We start from the raw sequence: 20,456 nt of genomic DNA on the forward strand, positions 1-20,456 counted from the left end.
GCCAGAACATCCCCTTACTTCAGGACCCCCTAAACCCACAGTTTCCTGTCTGCTACTCAACCCCTAACCCGGTCCTCTGCAATACCACTCTCACCAACCCTAACCCCCAATATGCTTCTACCAGCACGTTCTTTTGGTGTAATGGCACCCTTTCCAAAACTCTCAACTCAACCCAGACTCTCCTATGAATTCCTGTCTTCCGATGGGACTAGGCCTCATCTCCTAGTCCCCCAGCTGACCATCTACAGTCAGGCAGAGGTATTCCTTCTCACCAATCACCCGATAAAACAAAAACGTGCAGTCTTCCTCTCTCTTGTTATCAGAGTCTCCTTGGCCTCATCCCTGGTGGCCACAGGGTTAGGTAGGGGGGCCTTAACCCATTCCATAGATCCCACCAGAGGCCTATCTGAAAGACTCCAGATGGGTATCGAGGCCTCAGCAGAATCCCTGGCATCCCTACAACGTCAGATCACTTCAGTAGCCCAGGTGGCCTTACAAAATCAGCGTGCCCTGGACCTCCTCACCACAGAAAAAAGCAGCACCTGCATGTTCCTCAATGAAGAATGCTGTTACTACATCAATGAGACAGGTGTAGCTGAAACCAACACCCACACCTTGGCCAAAGTCCGAGAGTCTCTTCAAAACTGTTTTCCCCCTGGCAGCTCCGCCCCATCCCAATGGTGGCAATCCCCCTTAACTACCTGGTTTCTCCCAATCCTAAGCCCATTTACCATGCTCTGCATACTACTAATGGTGGCCCCTTTGCATTCTCCGGGTCATTCAGGAAAGGGTCCATGAAATGTCTGGAGTGACCGTCAATCAACTCCTACACCCCTGCTCCGGCTTGCCCACTTCCGAAACCCCTAAAACGCCCCTTATTCAGCAGAAAGTAGCCAGATTTGAGTCATTGCCCTACAATGACAAAAGGATCGGAATGTTGGGCCGGTGGGGTAAGGGGACCCAGGGGACAAAAAAATGGCAGCCCATCCTCCATCTTGCCGCCTTCACCCCGGGACCTCCCCCGGAGACTTTCCGTCACAAGCAGTTCCCGCATCCAGGGACCGCCCAAGGACCCGTCATCTCAGGGGGAAAACAGAGCTTCCGCAGGAAACAGAAACCGAACCATACCTAACCCCACACCATAAAATGTCATGTCCTGCCACCCCACCCTCACCCTATAAAAACCTGCTTGTGTCTACCCCGGGTGCCACTTCCCCAGCTCACTTCCTCACGAGCAGAGGAACCTTGCCCGAGGACGCTTCCAGGAAAGCTGGTCTCGAACCTATTTGCCTGCCTCCTTATTTTCGTTTTCTCGCTCCCAAATCAAACCTGACAGTCCTTATGCATTATAACCTTCTTCTTGTCTTTTTTTTTTTTTTTAACCTAAAGGTAAATTACTCACAGCCTTCTGTGCGTATAAATATTCTCTTAATACACTATCAGTTTTAGGAAGCCAGGATCTTTTTGCACTGGTCCCTCTGGTAACACAAGGGCTGTCTTTAGCTTATTATTGTCACCAGAATTCCTACAGATAACCTTGCATCTACAAAATGGAAATAAAACTTGGACAACAGTGGCACAAAGGGAGATTTTGGTACAATGGAAGGAAAATACCTCATCAGACACTGTATTAAATTTTAAAGAGTGGTACATTATTTGAAAGGCAGTTTCAGTAGCTTACCTTCTGGGGGGCTAAGTTATATTTCCAATCTACACATCGAATATCTGGATTCTGGAGCCCACAGAACTAATCTTTCACCCTTTTCTTTCCACTTCTGCGGACAGAATGATGACTTCCAACATAATCCTCTTTCAAACACCTTTCCAAGGAGGAATAATAACTGTATCACATAGGATTTCCTTTATGTTAAGGTTAATATGTGAATATAAAATTCAACTAAATAAATCGCTATCATTTTTCAAAATGCCACTGGCGGAAGTATTTCACAGCTGCAGATATTTCACTGTAACATTAAAAAACTCTTCGGGGAAAATATTCAGAGTCCTTGCTTTCAATGAATTTATATCGACAGCCCTCAGAAATTATATTCGTGGTGTTATATAGTCTGTGTATGTGCATGTGTGTGTGTAATATTCTTTCAGTACAATTATCTTTTTTAACCTAAAAAGGCTTCATAATTCATGACCCTCACCTTATTGTAATTATTATATAATAATACATAACTTGATTAAAAGCAAATTTAGAGTGTGTACAATATAACAATAAAATCTGATCTTACTATTTATAGTTCTATGGAACTTCTAGAGCAGAGTTCTCTCCTGCCTTGTTTTGTTTTAGACACATTTTTACTTATTTGTACAGTCAGAAATGTAGATGAAGCCTAAGCCATAAGGCATACAAAGTTTAGGAAACTACCTAGGAATTTTATGGACTAATGGCTCCTATGCTCAATGATTTTGTTTCCAGAACATGCCAGAAAAAAGGTGTGTGTGTACACGTGTACGTGTGTATGTTCTGTTCTGCTTACATTCTTACGGGCCATTCATACTTCCGCGTAAATTCTACAACAAAGCAGACTGACTTTATTATCTTCAAGGCCCATTTTACCTTTTCAAAAAGATCAGGGAATAAAACAACTTTACAGACCCACGCAATTTTTTCAAAAAGACAGCAAAACCATTCACACAATGTCTTAATTAGAATACCTCAGAGTACCAACAAAAAGCTATAAAACAGTAAAACTGACAGGCACATCAATTCTTCCAAGACCAAGCTACATGAGAGACTTATTGAAGAAACAATTACATATTTTGTTTTCTTTTCCAGACAAGAAAAGAGCCAAATGGATTTCATTCTTATTCTAAAACTTCAGAACCAAAGAACCTATCTAAAAGTCTAAAACACCTGAGGCTCAGAAAACTGGATTCGCTTTCCTGGCAGCCCCAGTAAAATACTTCACCTTTATAATTTAATTTGTTTACTTCGCACCTGATAAAAGGTTTATCACAATCTTGAAGACTTGAAGTTTATGAAGTCCAAAGATGTGCCACAATACAGACCGTCATCCTAATCTCTTAGAAGGCTTTTTTTTTTTTTAAAGTCTCTCAAGGGGCACCTGGGTGGCTCAGTGGGTTAAGCCTCTGCCTTCAGCTCAGCTGTCATGGTCTCAGGGTCCTGGGATGGAGCCCCACATCAGGCTCTCTGCTCAGCAGGGAACCTGCTTCCCCCTCCCCCTCTGCCTGCCTCTCTGCCTACTTGTGATCTTTCCCTCTCTGTGTCAAATAAATAAATAAAATCTATTAAAAAAAAAAAAAGTCTCTCAAGTTCTTCTCCATGTTTCAAATCTGTAAGAGCATATAAAACTTACAAAGCCAGGGAAGAATGAAAGTAGAAAAGCTATAACCCTACACTGTTAACTTTCTGAGAGAAGTATAAATAACAAGAACTTTTTTCTTTTTTAAAGCAAGTTTAAAAATTACTTACTTTTTCCCCAGGTCTTTGGTACAGAGCTCAGAAGGCAAATTCCCTTTTCCCACAAAGTCTTGTTAATTAATAGCAATCACTCAGTGAGGTCAAGCAGCACAAATATCTAAAAATTGTGCAGAGACAAAAAGTTAAAATCCAAAGTCATATCCGAAATTAAAAATCAAGACACCCCCCCCTTGCTATTCAGGGTCTCTCTGCATAATTAAGATACAGATTTCATTGGAATATCTAAATGATGAACCCATGTTAGCTACTTTTCTTTCAGAACAATACTAACAAGGCCTGCTAAATCAAGATGGTATTTTGATCCATCGTCTTATTAAAATCCCCAAAGGAGGATCCAGCAAAGGCTTCTTGGCAACCATTCACGGTAAAAATGTCCTTCTCGGGGAGCCATAAAAAAATAACTGAGGGAGGATCTGGGCTTCTAATTATATTGCGACTTGGGAGGGAAGGTCTCCTAAAGTCACACTTGCCTGCTCCACCTTCCAAAGATGAGCTCATCTCATAAGCAAAGAAATGGTTGTAAATAGAAATGAACCAGTAACAACCTAAAGAGAATCACCCACAACTTGTAAGCACCCTTCTCATGGATTCATTTAAGCACACTTCAGTTTTGCAGGTGGGAATGAGAAGTGAGCTGTTTTCTCTAATCAAAGAGAAAATCCAAAAATTCTGTATGATAATATCCTTACTTGAAACCGAAGTTTCTTCCCAACAATCTCGCAAATGAATACATAGGTAATAACTCATGAGATGATAAAGTTTGAGTAGGTAAAACAGGCGCCAAAGGTAAACCATAACGGAAAGTTGACACGCCCCCTCCACCCCCAGGCTCTCCCATGCCGGGCCTTACACTAGATGTAATTCTAAGCCTGATAAACTCATTTAAAAGCCAGACGAGCTTGAGAAATAGGTCAATTAGAGGGAGCCAAGAAGCACTGTTACAGGAGATGGTCATAACTGACAAACAGAATCCCACAAACATCGAGAGGCATCACTCATTATTATTACCATCATCGTGACTGCCTATGTTTACACGATGCTCACTTGTACGCCAGATTCTTTTCGGAAGTGTTCTACACGTATGCACTCTGTTAGGGATGGAGACCAGAAGAACATCCCCTCGACATCACCGTCTTATCACTCAGTACACTCAGTTCTGCTCTAACGTTTGTGTTTGTTCCAAGATTGCTATATGAGTGAACAATCCGAGCATCACTCAAATTTCACATTTGCTGATGCACGTGCTGATGCACGATTTCAGGAAACCCGAGGTAATAGCAGAAGATTGCACCCAGACAGAACGCAGCTGCGTTAAGACACACAGGATGCTCAAAGCCCATGCCTCCAACATCTATGGGCAACCCCAGTGTCCACCAGGGCTAAGAGCTAACCCATCCACATAGGGTGTCCCAACTTCCCTTCTGATTTCAGGGAACCCTCCTTCCACCATTGCAAATAATTCACAGCCTGCAACTTTTGGAAGGCCTCAGTCTGCAGGAAAACATCAGGATTTTGTCAAGGTAAAGTGTCATACTGATTGTACTATTTATTTCTTAACCACCTAATATGTGTAAAACTGTGTTGCAATTTTATTCAGTTCCTACCTTACTTTTTTAATGTGTCACTGATAAAGCTTTCTGAGCTTTATTTTTCCCATAAGTGCTGTGAGCTTTTCTGCATGATTTTGCATAGCATGGTAGGTCTTAGAAACACCTGTCTCACCTTTTAGCAGAACTGACTATATGATAACTATCATTTATAAAGATGCTCTGATTTGAACTGGAAGAGTGTAAATTGTGATTTTAATTGCTTTTCATTATGTCAAAGAGGACAGCAACATACATAATACAATTTGAGAAAGATTCTCCTTCACACGTTTATAATGCTCAAGTGTAGACACTTAAGGGACATTTCGAATGACATGAAACTTTCTTTATGAGAAGTTCCCTAATGGTGTTCAATAAATAAGGTTTCACCACCCCATTCTGTACAGATCAAGATGATAGCAGTATAAAGACAGATCCTGGCAGGCAAAAAGGCTTAACTATAATTACTGGAAATGACAAACTGAACTGAATTAGTTTTCACTCCTTGAAACCAGTGAATTAAAAAAGACTTTGAATTTATCGAAGACCCACCATGCTATGCAAAATCATGCAGGAAAACCCACAGCACTTATGGGAAAAATAAAGCTCAGAAAGCTTTATCAGTGACACATTAAAAAAGTAAGGTAGGAAACTGAATAAAAATTGTAACAGTTTTACACATATTAGGTGGTTAAGAAATAAATAGTACAATCAGTATTTGATTGTAAATCAGACTTAGAATTTGAATTTAAAAAGTCCAAGATACGCATAAAAAGTATGGATGTATATGTACAAAGAAGTTTTCCTATGATAAGTAATAATGATTTTAAACAATTTTAAAAATATAAATGCCCAACAATGGGTAACAGTTTTTTCTAAATCCATAAATCCATATGGATTTATTAAATCCATAAATTTAATAAAATGGGAAAATGTGGGCTCCTGGGTGGTTCAGTGGGTTAGGCCTCTGCCTTCAGCTCCGGTCATGGTCTCAGGGTCCTGGGATGGAGCCCCGCATCAGGCTCTCTGCTCAGCAGGGAGCCTGCTTTCCCCCCATCCCTGCCTGCCTCTCTGCCTAGTTGTGATTTCTTTCTGTCAAATAAATAAATAAATTCTTTTTTTAAAAAATGGGAAAATATTTCTAAGCAGTGTTCATTTGCAATGCAGACTATAAGCCAATATGTTCAGTATAGTCCCAATTTTGTTTAAAAGTATCTGTAGCTAGAAAAAAAGGTGGGGGAGTCAACATTTGTATATCTGCTAATTAGAGAAAATGAAATTAGAGTAGAATAATCTTTAGTTTCATTGCATTTTCTTGTGGTATCCAGATTTCTCACAATAACCACATTTCTTTTACAATTACAAATAACAATAGATTAAGGAACGTCTGGGTGGCTCAGTCATTAAGCCTCTCTGCCTTTGGCTCAGGCCATGATCTTGGGGTCCTGGGATCCAGCCCAGTGGCAGGCCCCACACTCAGTGGGGAGTCTGCTTGTCCCTCTCCCTCTCCTTCTGCTTCTCCCCCTGCTCGTGCCTTCTCTCTCTCAAATAAATAAAATCTTTTTTTTTAGTCTTTTTTTTCCATTTTATTTTCCTTCAGTGTTCCAAAATTCATTGTTTATGCACCACACCCAGAAAAAATAAAATAAACAAAATCTTTAAAAACACACACACACAAATAACAATATGCTACACAAAAACAGAACTGAAGAATTTGATGGGAAAAGCCTCTTTTTATCCCCACTTTAAGTTCACTCATGAATCCAGCCAATAAAGTCTAGCGCAAGAACAAGGACACCAGAGGCTTCTTTCACACGTCTTAACAGATCCAGTGTCATGACCAAACCTTTCCAAGTATTTTCTATCTGACAACTCAAGGCAAATACAGTCCCAAAAGGGACATTCAAAGTATATAAATCCATTACATCAGCCAAAATACAATTTGCTTTTACTGGCTAAAACGGTCATGGATTTAGTAAAATCCAGATGAAAGAGTATTTTTAAAAAATTATATAATTGTATACAAGCTGTCTTAATGTCTGAAAGAAATTTCATTCTGAATGAAGAAATTGTGTTCCGTATAAAGCGCCTTTCAAACAAGATCAAGATTAAAGAAATTCAAGGGGGAATGGATTTGGGCATAGGAATAAACGCTCCACTTGGTGAGTTTTAAATAGAAAGTACAAAGAGACAGAGGCTGATCTTGATGGCTTCCAAAAGATATGAGTTATATCAAAATCTTCCCAATAACCACTGAACTTGACTTTGAAAATTGTCCGTTGGCCAAAAATGGTTGACTCCTTTGTTGTGAGGGCACTTAATTTGATCACACACACAGACGTCACAAAAGAAATGAATGGTGAGGGTACTCAGGAGTCAAAGAACAATGTGGAACAATGTGGCCACAACACACCTGGGTTCACTCACCTATGCTCGGTTTGCCGCACATTTAAATAACGTGTTCCTTTCCATTTTCAGTTTAACCTTCCTGGCAGAACGCATACCCAGGAACTAGTGAGAACAGTTGCCTTCATATGACTCTCCATTCTCAGAAACAGACCGAGAATTAAGTCAGTGTTTGTGGGAGTGTGTGCGCTTCGGTATCATAAAACCACAAAGCATCTGTAACATTCAGCGTATACACATTGGAATAAAAACCATATTCCTGCTGCACAAAGTACACACATAGTAGTCTTTATATTTTTGATTTGTTTTTTTTTCCACTTCCACCAATGTTGACTTTGATGGAAACCAGACAAAAACAAAACCCTTCTGTTTTAAATTTGCTTCCACATTTTCAAGCATATTCAACAGGTTCCCTATCGAATGGAAACGAAAGCTACTGGCTTCAAGTTTTGCTTTGAAGACTAGAAAAGGCAAGGCAACGTGAACATTTAGATTATGCTATTAGGTATAAAAAGAGAGCACAGAGGACATACTGAGCTCCCCCCAAAATCAGTTGATTCAAGATACCTCTCAGAAGCTTCATCATCTTATCAAATGCATGCTGATTACTTGGGAAAATAATGGAAATTCTTGGCCTCTGAATCTCACAGGTTGCTGCCTAAAATGCTGCACATATGCACCCCAATAATTTGCAACCAAATATTATAATCAGCTGCCAAGTCAGGTATTATACTTAATTGCGAGTATTCAAAATACAAAAAGTATGAATTTTAACTGTTAAAGGCCACGCTGAAATATACATCCATCTCTGTATAACATATGCTGACCCTGAAAATACAGAGCACTTAGGAACTCGCAGGATGGAAACTATAATTTTTAAATTGCTCTAAGAATTAGCATATGTATAGCTCAGGGGAATATACTCTCTTAGCATTACGGGATAGAGAAAAGGGGGCAACCAATTTTCAGAGTCTACCTAGAACACAAGCAGGAATTATTTCCTGGGGCTCTCTAGCCACTCCCTGGGCAGAATTCCAACAGAATTTAAATCGGTCTTTGGCACCATCTCACTTCCCCTTTCGCCTCCTGTGCCACCTCCGGTCCAAAGCCAGAAGATCTTCACTTAACTTTCGATGGCCTCTTCCTTTCAACTGGTTCTTTCCTTCCAACTTCTAAACACCCCAATGGTTCCATGCGAATATTTTAGCAGACACTGGAGGATGGGAGAGCTTAAACAAACAACTGTTGATGTTTAACTTCCTCTAGATCATAAGCATTTTCAAAGAAAAGCCTGAGCACCCAGCTCTTGGCTTCTAAATACCTTCGTTCATTCCAGAAACAGTTGGGTCCAGGCCTGGTGCAAGGACAGCACAAAATTGCCGAGAATATCTTACTATGCCCGAAACTAAGGAAATGTTCACCTATTAATGCAGACATGACAAAGGGACACGGGAGCCGCTTCAGAGGGGCTCCCACTGGCCAAACGGGACAGCTGGAACAAAAGCAAAAACAAAAAAAAACAAGAATGATGTGAATGAATTAGAATATACTGATTTTTAAAAAAGGAACCAGAAATCCACAGACATTCATGAAATAGGGGATAGCAGGAAGCTCTTCTTTACAAAGAATGCCAGCTAATAAAACACCTGAAAGGTGAAACAGCAGAAAGAGAAAATCCCACTTTGCAACCACCAAGGCAATAATTTATTCAGTCAAGGATCATTAATGGATGCTCAGACCCATTAGGGAAAGGGTTTTGTGGATCAGGATACTCACACAGTCTCAGAGTATTACCCCACAGATGACTTATTACTTGCCAAGGGGAAAGGGTGTCTTTATAATGGAAAATTCTGGAAGATCACTCTGCCCAAGCAATAGCATAATCAATTAATCAATTATGGAACAATTGAATGTCATGTGTGTCCACAATCACTGTGTCATATGTCTGTCAAAATGCTTAATCTGTATCTCATCCTAAAGTAACAATCAAACAAATCTAGATTATGGTACTTTCCACTAGACAACTGCCTTGAAATCTTCCAAAATACTAATGCCATGAATGATAATTAAAAAAAAAAAAAAAAAAAAAAACGGGGCACCTGAGTGGCTCAGTGGGTTAAGCCTCTGCTTCGGCTCAGGTCACGATTTCAGGGTCCTGGGATGGAGCCCCGCATCAGGCTCTCTGCTCAGCAGGGAGCCTGCTTCCTCCTCTCTCTATCTGCCTGTCTCTCTGCCTACTTGTGATCTGTCTGGCAAATAAATAAATAAAATCTTTAAAAAAAAAAAAAAAAACGGGGACACTGTTCTAGATTAAAGGAACCTAAAGAGACAAAATTCAATGAATGATTGTTGATTCTTAGACAAGGAAAGGAATAGTTATGAAAGATGTTATTGGAATAACTGGGGAAAGTTAAGGAAGTATTCAAATATTATCTATGCATTAGATAGTATTTTGTGGTGATAAGGATAAAATTGGTTATGTGGAAGAGTATTCTGGTCCTTGGTAGATATGTGTTAAAGTACTTAGAACAAGAAGGCTATGAGCTCTACAACTAACTCAAATTGTTCAGTAAAAATTATTTAAAATATGTGGATGTGTAGAGAGCCAGACAGACACAGAAACAGAGATAAAGAAAATCTGTCAAAATGCCAGCATTTTATATGACAGGCTAGCTGTGACCTGTAAGAACCGGTAACCCCGATTACTTGTGGGCTGCATCTTCTCTGTATAATGAGAGATCATAAATGAGTTGAAAGGAAACAGACACAGACAGGTATCTAGTCCTCTGGTGTCAGAGCTGTTAGCCTACCTTCCAATTCAATGCTCTTCTGTAGCAATTAACTGAGGGTCACTAGTTGGGAGGAAAAAGATTAAAAATGAAAAAGAAACCCAAGGAAGAGGATGACAGTGGGTATACATGAGCAACAGCGAAGATTCATTCTCCTCTACTCATTGGGAAGAAGAGGTAGGTCAAGGTTTCCAAATTCTGCCTTGCTTCCCATTCTGGTGAGAAAGCCAGTGTGGGTGCGGCCATTTCCGCTGAGCCAGAAAGAGTCCCTCTGCAAGCTTCCTACTGACCAGACCCTGAAGAGGGAAGGCTGAGCACTTCAGGACATCTCCAGCCCTGGTCAAGCCTAGAACAGGGTGTATCTGAGCCACAAGCCAGGGAAGCAAACAAACGTACATTCCAGAACCACAGCTCTCGGCAGCTACCCCAAGTTTAAAGGGTTTGAAACAGAATTTTCCCCACCAAACTTGATCCCTCATTTCTGTAACCCCTTTTCTTCATCCATCCAGTCTCAAAACAGCAGCTTCGTCTTTCACTTGGGTTCCTGTGGCAATGTTGGCCACAGTCTCTCATATTCCAGGCAAATGGCCTCTCTCTCCTCTGTTCTTCCTCACAATTTCTGTCTATAGTACTCACCTGGCACTTTCTTAATATCTTTCTCACACAGTATCAATTCCAAGCGCTTTGCTACACTCTCTCATTTAAAAATCATTGTGAGGGATGCCTGGGTGGCTCAGTGGGTTAAAGCCTCTGCCTTCGGCTCAGGTCATGATCCCAGGGTTCTGGAATCGAGCCCTGAATCAGGCTCTCTGCATAGCAGGGAGCCTGCTTCCTTCTCTCTCTCTGCCTACCTGTGAGCTCTGTCTGTCAAATAAATAAAATCTTAAAAAAAAAATAAAAATCATTGTGAATCTGTGAAATAGTCTTTTATCCCGACATTACAGAAGAGATGGATGTTCAGGTGAGACAATCAGTCCAAGGTCACGGTGGTAAGGCTGACATTCAGACCTGGTCTTCTGGTGTACCTTAACACCAAGGGGCTTTGTATTGTTAGTTACAACACCATTCATTCCCTTGCCATAAATCAAGCGGATGATCCTCAAAGGAAAGGACCCATTTCATCCAACTCTGTGTTCTCATGAGAGCCTAGCAGTACTCATAACTCATGTTCATGGATTCAAGCCTCAGCTCAGAGACCATTTTTCTTGACAGCGTCTACCCCTGTGGAAGCAACGACTCACTCCTCCTTGCCCTCCGAATGCTTCTCCTGCAGGACACGCAAGCCCTACCCGCGGGGGCTGCGACTGCCACGTGCGGACCCAGAACACAGGAAGCCCTTCGCGAATGTTCACTGAATGAAATGTTTATGTGTGAGACAGTGCGGTTTCTCGACAGGGTTGCTAGGCCTTACTAAAAGAAAAGAAAAGAACAGGACCCCATTTTCAGCTTTAGCACATACTGAGGCAAATTATTTTAAGGAAGCGTGACAGAGGGGAAATGGAGAAGAACGGAGAGCGCAGGTCTCGGCTCTCTGAGCCATATCCACTTCACTTGCTGCCCTGGGTATAGTGTTCCAGAGCTTCCAAATCATTCAATACAAATTATGATTCTGGGGTAGAGCCCAAGATTCTGCATTAGCAAGCTCCCAAGAGATGTCAAGGACGCTGAGTCTCCAGACCACACATCTGAGTAGCAAAAAGTTCTAGATAGTTACGGTGAAAGTCTGCCCGTTTAGAGAGATGTTAACACACAGATTAAAATAGTGAGACATAAATTCAGAGAGTGTTAACGCTAGTTATCTCTGGGTTTCTCCTTTCCATTTTTCTATAATTTCCCAGAATTTTATCATGATTCTTGCTGATGGAAATAAAATTTTAAATCCTATATATACAATTGCACTTAAAAACTGTACATTTGGACATTTCCACTCTGCACGGCTATGTCTTTATTTAAGCCACAAATATACTTAAAAGGACTAGCTAGACTGGGGAGAGAGCAGGTTGGTGAATTAGCAATTCCCCATCTCCTCATTTTAACACTTAGATTAACATAAAACAGCAATGATCCTTAAAAAGCAGTCACCACCTTGAGCATTGTTTTTCTCAGGTCCCTTTCCCCTTAAAAGAAAGAGAAAGAATCCATTCAGCTGGAAGACAATAAAAGGCAACCCAAATTAAGGACAGAAGGAGAAACTAGCAGGCACGACATACTCCATCTTTCCAAGTGGGTCAATGGAACAGCATCAAAGTCCACAAACAGAGGTGGAAATAGGGTTCTCCCAGAAGAGGCAGGGCGGACTGGGTTCCACTACGAGGCTCAGAGGAATCATTTAAAGTAGCACTCACTGTACACCTGCCAGTGAGGTGGAAAGAAATGGTCCCCAGAGGAGCCCCACTTCCACAGTGTAACAAGGCGGTGTCATTAGGAAAAGGCAATGAGAGGGTACCCCTTTGCAGGAAAACTTTCCCCAATAACCATCTCCTTCTCTTGTCTAAGAGTCTCGGTGCTGGCCAGGGTATATTCTGTGAGTCGTAGAAGTGCAGCCAGGGGTAGAGGGTGCATTTTACACACCTACCCCAAGACTTACAACAATTCAGACACTTGCCCAGTCATAGGTGTCTGTGACTCGGGGTGAGGCCAAAACTGAAGGAGAAGACCCAGCGCCCCAGCACCCACAAGGTTCTGCCTCCTCTGCTTTCCAATTTCTTCCAACTTTCAGGGAGGACTATCCCATCGCAAGCATCAGGTATTAGTACCACAATTCCACCCATGGCCCCGACAGACTTTGTGCCTTCCAGAAATACTGTGAAATTCACTGTGACATTACCCATAGGGATGGGAACCGAATGTCCAAAAGGCTCATCGAGACAGTGGAACCAAAAATCACTTCTCCATGTCTACACAGAACAATTCAGGAGGTCTTTTCACACCGAGGAAGTTTCGACTCTGGGCTCAACTGAAAACAACAGGTCTACTGTTGAATTCTCAACAGTAGAGAATTCAGCAGTATCTCTACTGAATTCTGTGAGTCCAGTGCTGGTCTACCCAAGGCGAGTAGGCAGACACAGAGTGATTTAAAACTGCAATCACTTGAGATTCCAAAACTGACATCAGAGTCATCATCTTGATAGGGGAAATCTGAATTTATTTAAACTTACATTTATTTATTAATATTCAGTAAGGCAGCTTCCTTATTTCTTAGCGATGCATGCTGAAGTATTTCAGGGTAAAATGTCATGATATCTAGAACTTATTTTTAAATGGTTCAGCAGAAGACAACCTATGAAAATTCATACAGATGAAGTACATAGGGAAGAATGTTAGAAATTGTTAAAGTTAGGGACGCCTCGGTGGCTCAGCTGGGTTAAGCGTCTGCCTTCAGCTCAGGAACCTGGGACTGAGACCCATGTTGGGCTCCCTGCTCAGCAGGACGACTGCTTCTCCCTCTCCTCCCCACCTGTGCCCTGTCACTGACTCTGTCTCAAATAAATAAAATCTTTTAAAAATTATTATTATTAATAAAATTAGATGGAGTTTCCATGGATGTTCATTGTGGTATCTGTTCTAATTTTTTCTATCATTTGAAAACTTAAAAGTTTAAATTTATGTCAGTCCATAAAGAGCACTAGGTACTATATGAAGCTAATGAATTGCTTGACCTCTACCTCTAAAACCAATAATATATTATATGCTAATCAATTGAAGGGGGTGGGATTATGGACATTGGGGAGGGTATGTGCTTTGGTGAGTGCTGTGAAGTGTGTAAACCTGGTGATTCACAGACCTGTACCCCTGGGGATAAAAATATATGTTTATAAAAAATAAAAAATTTATATGCTAATCAATTGAATTTAAATTTTTAAAATGAAAAATAAAAATTAATAAATTTATATATCCGTCAAAAATATTTACGACCTTACAGTTTCATCTCCCTTGTCCAATTATTGTCCTACCACCTTACGCTATGGTCCATCTACAGTAAATAATTTTCTTGAGAAGACATTTTCTCAAGCCTTCCCACTCTCTGTACCTTTGTGTATTATAGTCTCTCAACCTGGCATTTTCTTTCACAGGTCACTGTGCCTCTGGTCAGAGTAGATTTAATCCTTTTACGTCAATCTCAAATGCTGCCTTTCCCAGGAAAACGTTCCTAACCACCACCACCCCCCCCCACACCCCGCACCTTTACACATCACCGTTTCCTGACTCCTCACCACATTTGGCACAGTCTATCCCACATGGTCGAACTTGAAGCTGACATTGACCGACAGCTCCCCATGTGGGAGGCCCTGCTCTCCATACACCGACATACATTCTTTCATCTACTCACTTTTCCTACCCCATCGAGGCAGGAACTGCTACTACTCTTTTCTCACAGGTGCCAACACGGGGGTCTGAGAGGCTGCATGACTTGTACAAGTCACAGGGGTGTAACGGGCAGTGGCAGGCTTCATTCAGACGTAGACCTCTCTGCTTCCAAACTCTCAAACACTATGGCGTGTGTCATTTGCCCAGTGGGATCCATCGCAGCCACACTCTCACAACTTAACGGCAGGAAGAGCATCTGATTTGTTTATTCACTCAACAGACAAAACTGGTGGAAAGCCACCACCGTCTGCAACAGTGATGGAACACAGCAGGGAGCAAAAAAGGGCAGTTTTTGATCCAGGTACAAACTAGGAAAATCTGAACACACCATAGACTTTGATCTCATTGCTACCTGCTGATTCATTGTAACAAATGTCCCACAGTAATACAAGATGTTAACAATGGGGAAATGGGGTGAAAGGGTACTGAGCTGGGTACTATCTTCTTCATTTTTCTGTAAAACTAAAAATATTCTAAAATATAAGGTCTATTTTCGGGGCACCTGGGTGGCTCAGTGGGTTAAGCCTCTGCCTTCGGCTCAGATCATGATCTCAGCGTCCTAGGATAGAGCCCTCCATCGGGCTCTCTGCTCAGTGGGGAGCCTGCTTCCCCCTCTCTCCCTCTGCCTGCCTCTCTGCCTGCTTGTGATCTCTCTAGCTCTGTCAAATAAATAAATAAACCTTTAAAATAATAATAATAATAATAATAATAATATGGTCTATTTTAAAAAATGGAAAAAAGAGGATGACCATGAGGTTGGTTTTCTGGATTGGCACATAAACTGCCGAAGAGTGGTCCAGCCCTCTTCGGCAAAGGGAAGGCATGCATGGGGTCTATTGGGGGAGTGACGTGGAACTAGAATGTCTGACTGAGTGTGTGGCATGAATCCCATGCATTCATATCCCTCTCCTCACCCGACCCCAACATGTTTCAGGCTCCAAGTTCTCCAGCTTAATCCACATTTTATTCATTCCCAGGAAGAGATTCACCACATCTCTTCCTTCTCTAAATCAATTCAAAGTTCTTCAAGTCTCAGAAAGACTCTAAGAAGTTTAAAAAAAAAATTTTTTTTTAAAGCATTGATATTGGGGCGCCTGGGTGGCTGAGTGGGTTGGAGCCTTTGCCTTCAGCTTGGGTCATGATCCCAGGGTCCTGGGATCGAGCCCCACATCGGGCTCTCTGCTCAGCTGGGAGCCTGCTTCCTCCTCTCTCTCTCTGCCTGCCTCTCAGACTGCTTGTGATCTCTGTCCGTTAAATGAATAAATAAAAAATAAAATAAAATTTAAAAATAAAGCATTGATACTTATTTTCTTTAAAAAAAAAAAAAAAAAAAAAAAAAAACCACTGAGTCCTAATTCCCAAATCCAAACCCAGGACTTCAAGCATCTATCTGCGCATTAACACACTCAACCATCCCAGGCATGGTTCTTCCCTAAAGACGGGAAGTCTGCCTTTCTCCGTCCAGGCACCTCTCCCCACTCTGAGAGCTGACTCTCTCCACTGCATTTATGAGATCTGCTGGATTCACACACAGAAAGACCTTCCTGAGTAGAGCCAGCCTAATAAGTCACCATGAGTAACAGTAACTCTTTGTGAGATCACCCTCCTGGAAAACTACAGAAGAGCGTCTCAGACATGCAAATATTGAACAGATACCGTCCAACACTACTAAGCACAATGGTAAGTAACAGCATTAAGGGTATTTTACTATTTGTGGTGCATTTTATAATTTAGCCTCATAAAAGTACTGTGATATGTGTGGGGAAAGACAGCACCATATTATAGATGAGGAAAATTGAAGCTTATAATTGAAGTCAGAACTCCTTTAAGTCCACCACTGATCTGTTCCACTCGGGATCCTTCCAGGTCTGGCTCAGTGCCAGCTGCGTTTTTGCTCTCTGCAGCCAGAAAGACAGGACCTCTCCTGCCCTTGTAATTTTCCACAGTAGTCTCCGCATCCTGTAGGCAGTCTGTCTTTCTCTGCAGGCCACTATCTACTCATGCATCCAACCTTCCAGCAGAATTATATAAACCAACTCAGGAGGAGGGCACTGCCTCCCTCATGCCTCTCCCTCCCAAGTGCTAACACAATGCCTCACACAGTGGGGGCTCCCCAAATCCAGTGGCCCATGACCACATGAGTGATTCTCCGCTGCACAGCTTACCCATGGGCAAAAGCCATGAAACAAAAACATATGCTGTTCTGGTTCTTGAAAACTAATGGGCAAGTTCAAGATGATTTTTTTTCCCCTTGACCTTAAAGCACAAGAAATTACATTATGTTTTACAACATGGCCGATAACCATAAACAGAAAATAGAGTTTTGTTTTCCCCACGAGTCCTCAGCTAGGCCTCCAACTCGGGGCCCAGAACATTCAGGAATGCGCCACAGGTCTCAGTTTTCACTGAGATTCCGGAAAAGGGGGAGAAGAAAAATTTATTTTACCATCCACATAGCTTGAATTCCTCTTACAGGAACTACACTCAAGAAAATAACACCTAAAACTGGCTAGTGCGTATTTTTTTTCCCCACAGACTTCTTGGCCATGTTGACCATTTTTATTAGAGCATAAGACTCTCAGAACCTAAATCAAATGAAAAGTCAAATATTTACAAAAGGTCAAATCAGGAAAAAAGAATTCTTCTCTGCCCCCTGTATGAAAATAAAAAGCCCCTGACCTTGCACAGAGAGTGACTAATTCAGAGTTAACTGTTCCTGCCTCAAAGGAAACCCAGGCTTCTAGAGCACCCAGACATCACAGAAGTTGCTGAAAGAAGCAGTTTACTGAATGGTACTTCTGTGTCTTCAAAGTTTTAATATGTCCAACGGTGGAAAACTAAAACCATCTGGATTAAAGAAGCTAAAATTCAATGCCTGCTTTGTTTTTAACCAGAATAACCAAAATTGAAATATAGCTCACCAAGGTTTTCAATTTCTGCCTCGGTATTTTTCCTTCTGTGTCCAGCTATAAAAGAGACTTTTAAAAAATATATAAAATAAAATGTTTAGTTCTATCATCAGTAACACATGTGCTTTTGAGTTGTTGTTGTTTTTTTAATCAGGAATGAAAGATGGAATGTACAGTTATCCAAACCCTTCCCTGCACATCCTAAGGCATATGCTATACACCCAAACAACACAGAAACAGAATGTCCTCAGACTTCAGTTAATAAATTGCTTCTCTGCCCTCCCAGAAAAGTGATCACAAAATACCAGAAGGGATTTAGGATGTGTGTATGTGTGTGTGTGTGTGTGTGTGTGTGTGTGTGTGTGTGTACACATTTGCATGTGCTCCTCTGTGGTGTGTCTGGGTGAGGTTAGGGTGGGGAAGGGCACGCAAGAGAGAGACAGAACTCATAAAAAGTATCTTAGGGTATCTCCTAAAACCCAACGTTCTACTCCTTCTTTTGTTTTCCACTCTGATCTTTTCTTAGGACATTGACCCACTTAGTAACAGGCTCCCCTGTCCCCTGGCTCCTGGTTGGCTCTGCCCAGTGGAGAGGTTCCCACAGGTGGGTGGGCACCCACAGGAGAACAGAAGGAAAAAGAATGATTCTCTCCCCGCAGGGTCCCGTCAGGTCACAGGTCCTGTCAGGTGAACCCCTGCACAGAGCTCTCGGTCTCCCTATAATTGCTCCCTCTCTTAACCCCTCAGGTCCCAAGTGGAAGGAGTTTGGCTGCCTCTACCCTCAGAGCCCCACACTATCCTAGTGTTTCCCCTAGACCCTGCCCAAGTTCCCAATCTGAACGTGCCACCTGTTTCCTGATGGGACTCAGACTGATACGGAGACCTAAAACATTTGAATCCTCACCTAAGAAGACAGTGTCGGTCACTACTACGGCTTTGATCCCACTTTTAAAACAGCCTTATACCGTGATGTCAAAGAGGAGTCACTCCACAATTTTGGGGGATCTTTTATGGCTAATCGTTTTGGCTGCTATACTGACATGTTTCTTTGTTTGTTGTAATCCCCAAATTGCATCATGGGCCATAAATTACACAGTAGAGGAAACATCCTTGTACTTAAGTGATCCCTTTGGTCAGCCTTATCGAGGTATGACTGACACACAGAACTGTAAGATATTCAAAGTGTACATCATGCTGATGTGGTGTACATATTCACGGTGAAGGAATTCCCCATCTACTTAATCACCCCATTCCGTCACCTCATATTTATTTCCTTAGCCCCTCCCCCTTTTTTTGGTGAGAACATTTCAGTTCTACTCTCTCCACGAATGTCAAATATACAGTACAGTATTATCAACTATAGTCCCCGTATTTTACCCAGATCCTCAGACTTTACACACCTTATGGGTGCAGGTGGGACCGTTTTACCAACTTCTCCCTCGCTCCCTCACTTCCTGCCCCCCCCCTTCCCCGCTCTGAGTCTGACTTAAGGAAAAAAAAACAGATTCCACATGAGTGATACTTTAGAATCCATGTCTTTCTCTGTCTCATTGCCCTCAAGGGCCATCCACGTTGATGCAAATGACAGGATTCCCTTCTTTCTCGCCGCTGACAAATACCCCATTATGGATACTGACACCACATCTTCTTTATCCATCCACGCATCGGCGGCCATTGGGCTGCTTCCAGGTCTAGGCTGCCGTGAGGAACAGAGCAGCATACGGATCCCTTCAAGATCCTGCTGTCCTTTAGATAGGAACCCAGAGGTGGGGCTGCAGGGTCACGTGATGGTATTTTTATTTCTATTTTTAGTTTTTTGAGGAACCTCCACGCTGCTGTCCATAGGGGCTACACCAATTACGTTCCCACCAACAGTGCCCCAAAGTTCCCTTTACCATCTTGTTGGCCTTTATTACCCCTAGTCTTTTTGATAAAAGTCATCCTAACAGGTGCGCTATCTCATTTTGCTTTTGCTTTGCATTTCCCTGATTCCCAGTGATGTGGAGCGTCTTTTCACGTACTTATTGGCCATCTGTGTGTCCTCTTTGGGAAAACATCTATGTGGTTCCTCTGCCTGTTTTTTAGTTGGATTGTTTGGTTTGGGGCTACTGAGTCATAGGAGTTCTTTGTATGTTTTGGATAGGAACCTTTTTATCTGAGACATGATTTGCAAAGATTTTCTCCCACTCAGTAGGCTGCCTTTTCATTTTGTGGACTGCTTCCTTTGCTGCACAGAAGCTTTTGCTCGTTCACTGTGGTCCCGCTCGTTTAAGGGATCATTTTAAAAACATAAGTCAGATCAAGTCAGGTCTCTGCTCAAAACCCTGCCATATCTCTTAGAACTGACTATTTTTAAGTCCTCCTTTTGCCCCGCAGCACCCTTCCTGACCAACCACTCACTCCACCCCCATATTTGTTTTGCCGCGTCTCTGTATCACTCTTTCCTTTGTTCACTTTGCTCCTGCCCAGAGGGCAGCCTTGCTGTTTCTGGAACGTGCCAAGTCGGCTCTCGCCTTTGCCCTTGCAGTTGCCTGCACCTAGAATGCTACCTCCTGGGTCTCCACGTCGCTGCATGTCACGGATTCCTGCTCACCTGTCACCGCCCCCAGAGGGCTGTGCTCATCACCACCGCTCAAGCAGCCCTCTCTTGCCTCCAACTCTCTCTCTCCCCTTGATTCTTCTTCACTGGGCTTATTACCCTGATAGATTGCATATTTATTTGTCTATGGTCCATCTCCTCCCATGAGAACGCCTGGTCCCAGAGAGAGGCCCTGTCGAAGGATTACTGCTCACGCTGACTGCCTCGCACAGCGGGGGACATACAGTCCGCGCTCACTGAATACCGGTTGTATATTTCGGGGATGCCACAGAAGGAATTCTGTATAAATTAAAGATGAGTTGATGGGAAAACCTGCCATCCTGTTTGAGGTTTCCATACTGTACA

At 42.2% G+C, this 20,456-nt stretch overlaps 1 protein-coding gene and 1 long non-coding RNA gene across 16 annotated transcripts in view; one reads left to right on the forward strand and one right to left on the reverse strand.

The window, feature by feature from the left end:
- APBB2 (amyloid beta precursor protein binding family B member 2) overlaps positions 1-20,456 on the reverse strand; it is a 369,643-nt gene that overhangs the window by 259,089 nt on the left and 90,098 nt on the right. For 10 of the 11 annotated variants that reach the window (XM_032334145.1, XM_032334149.1, XM_032334146.1 and 7 more), the window contains exon 3: positions 3,446-3,551. The exons of the other annotated variant lie outside the window; for it this stretch is intronic. The gene's annotated coding sequence lies outside the window, so the exon portion shown is untranslated. The remainder of the gene's footprint in view (positions 1-3,445; positions 3,552-20,456) is intronic. 11 annotated transcript variants of the gene reach the window in all.
- The window catches only part of LOC116585018, a 35,885-nt gene continuing 31,658 nt past the window's right edge, over positions 16,230-20,456 (forward strand). For 3 of the 5 annotated variants that reach the window (XR_004283429.1, XR_004283428.1, XR_004283431.1), the window contains exon 1: positions 16,230-16,283. This is a non-coding gene — a long non-coding RNA (uncharacterized LOC116585018). The remainder of the gene's footprint in view (positions 16,284-20,456) is intronic. The other 2 variants (XR_004283432.1, XR_004283430.1) reach the window with 2 other exon arrangements.

Source organism: Mustela erminea, chromosome 2 (assembly GCF_009829155.1).
Source record: "Mustela erminea isolate mMusErm1 chromosome 2, mMusErm1.Pri, whole genome shotgun sequence".
Classification (NCBI taxonomy): Eukaryota; Metazoa; Chordata; class Mammalia; order Carnivora; family Mustelidae; genus Mustela; species Mustela erminea.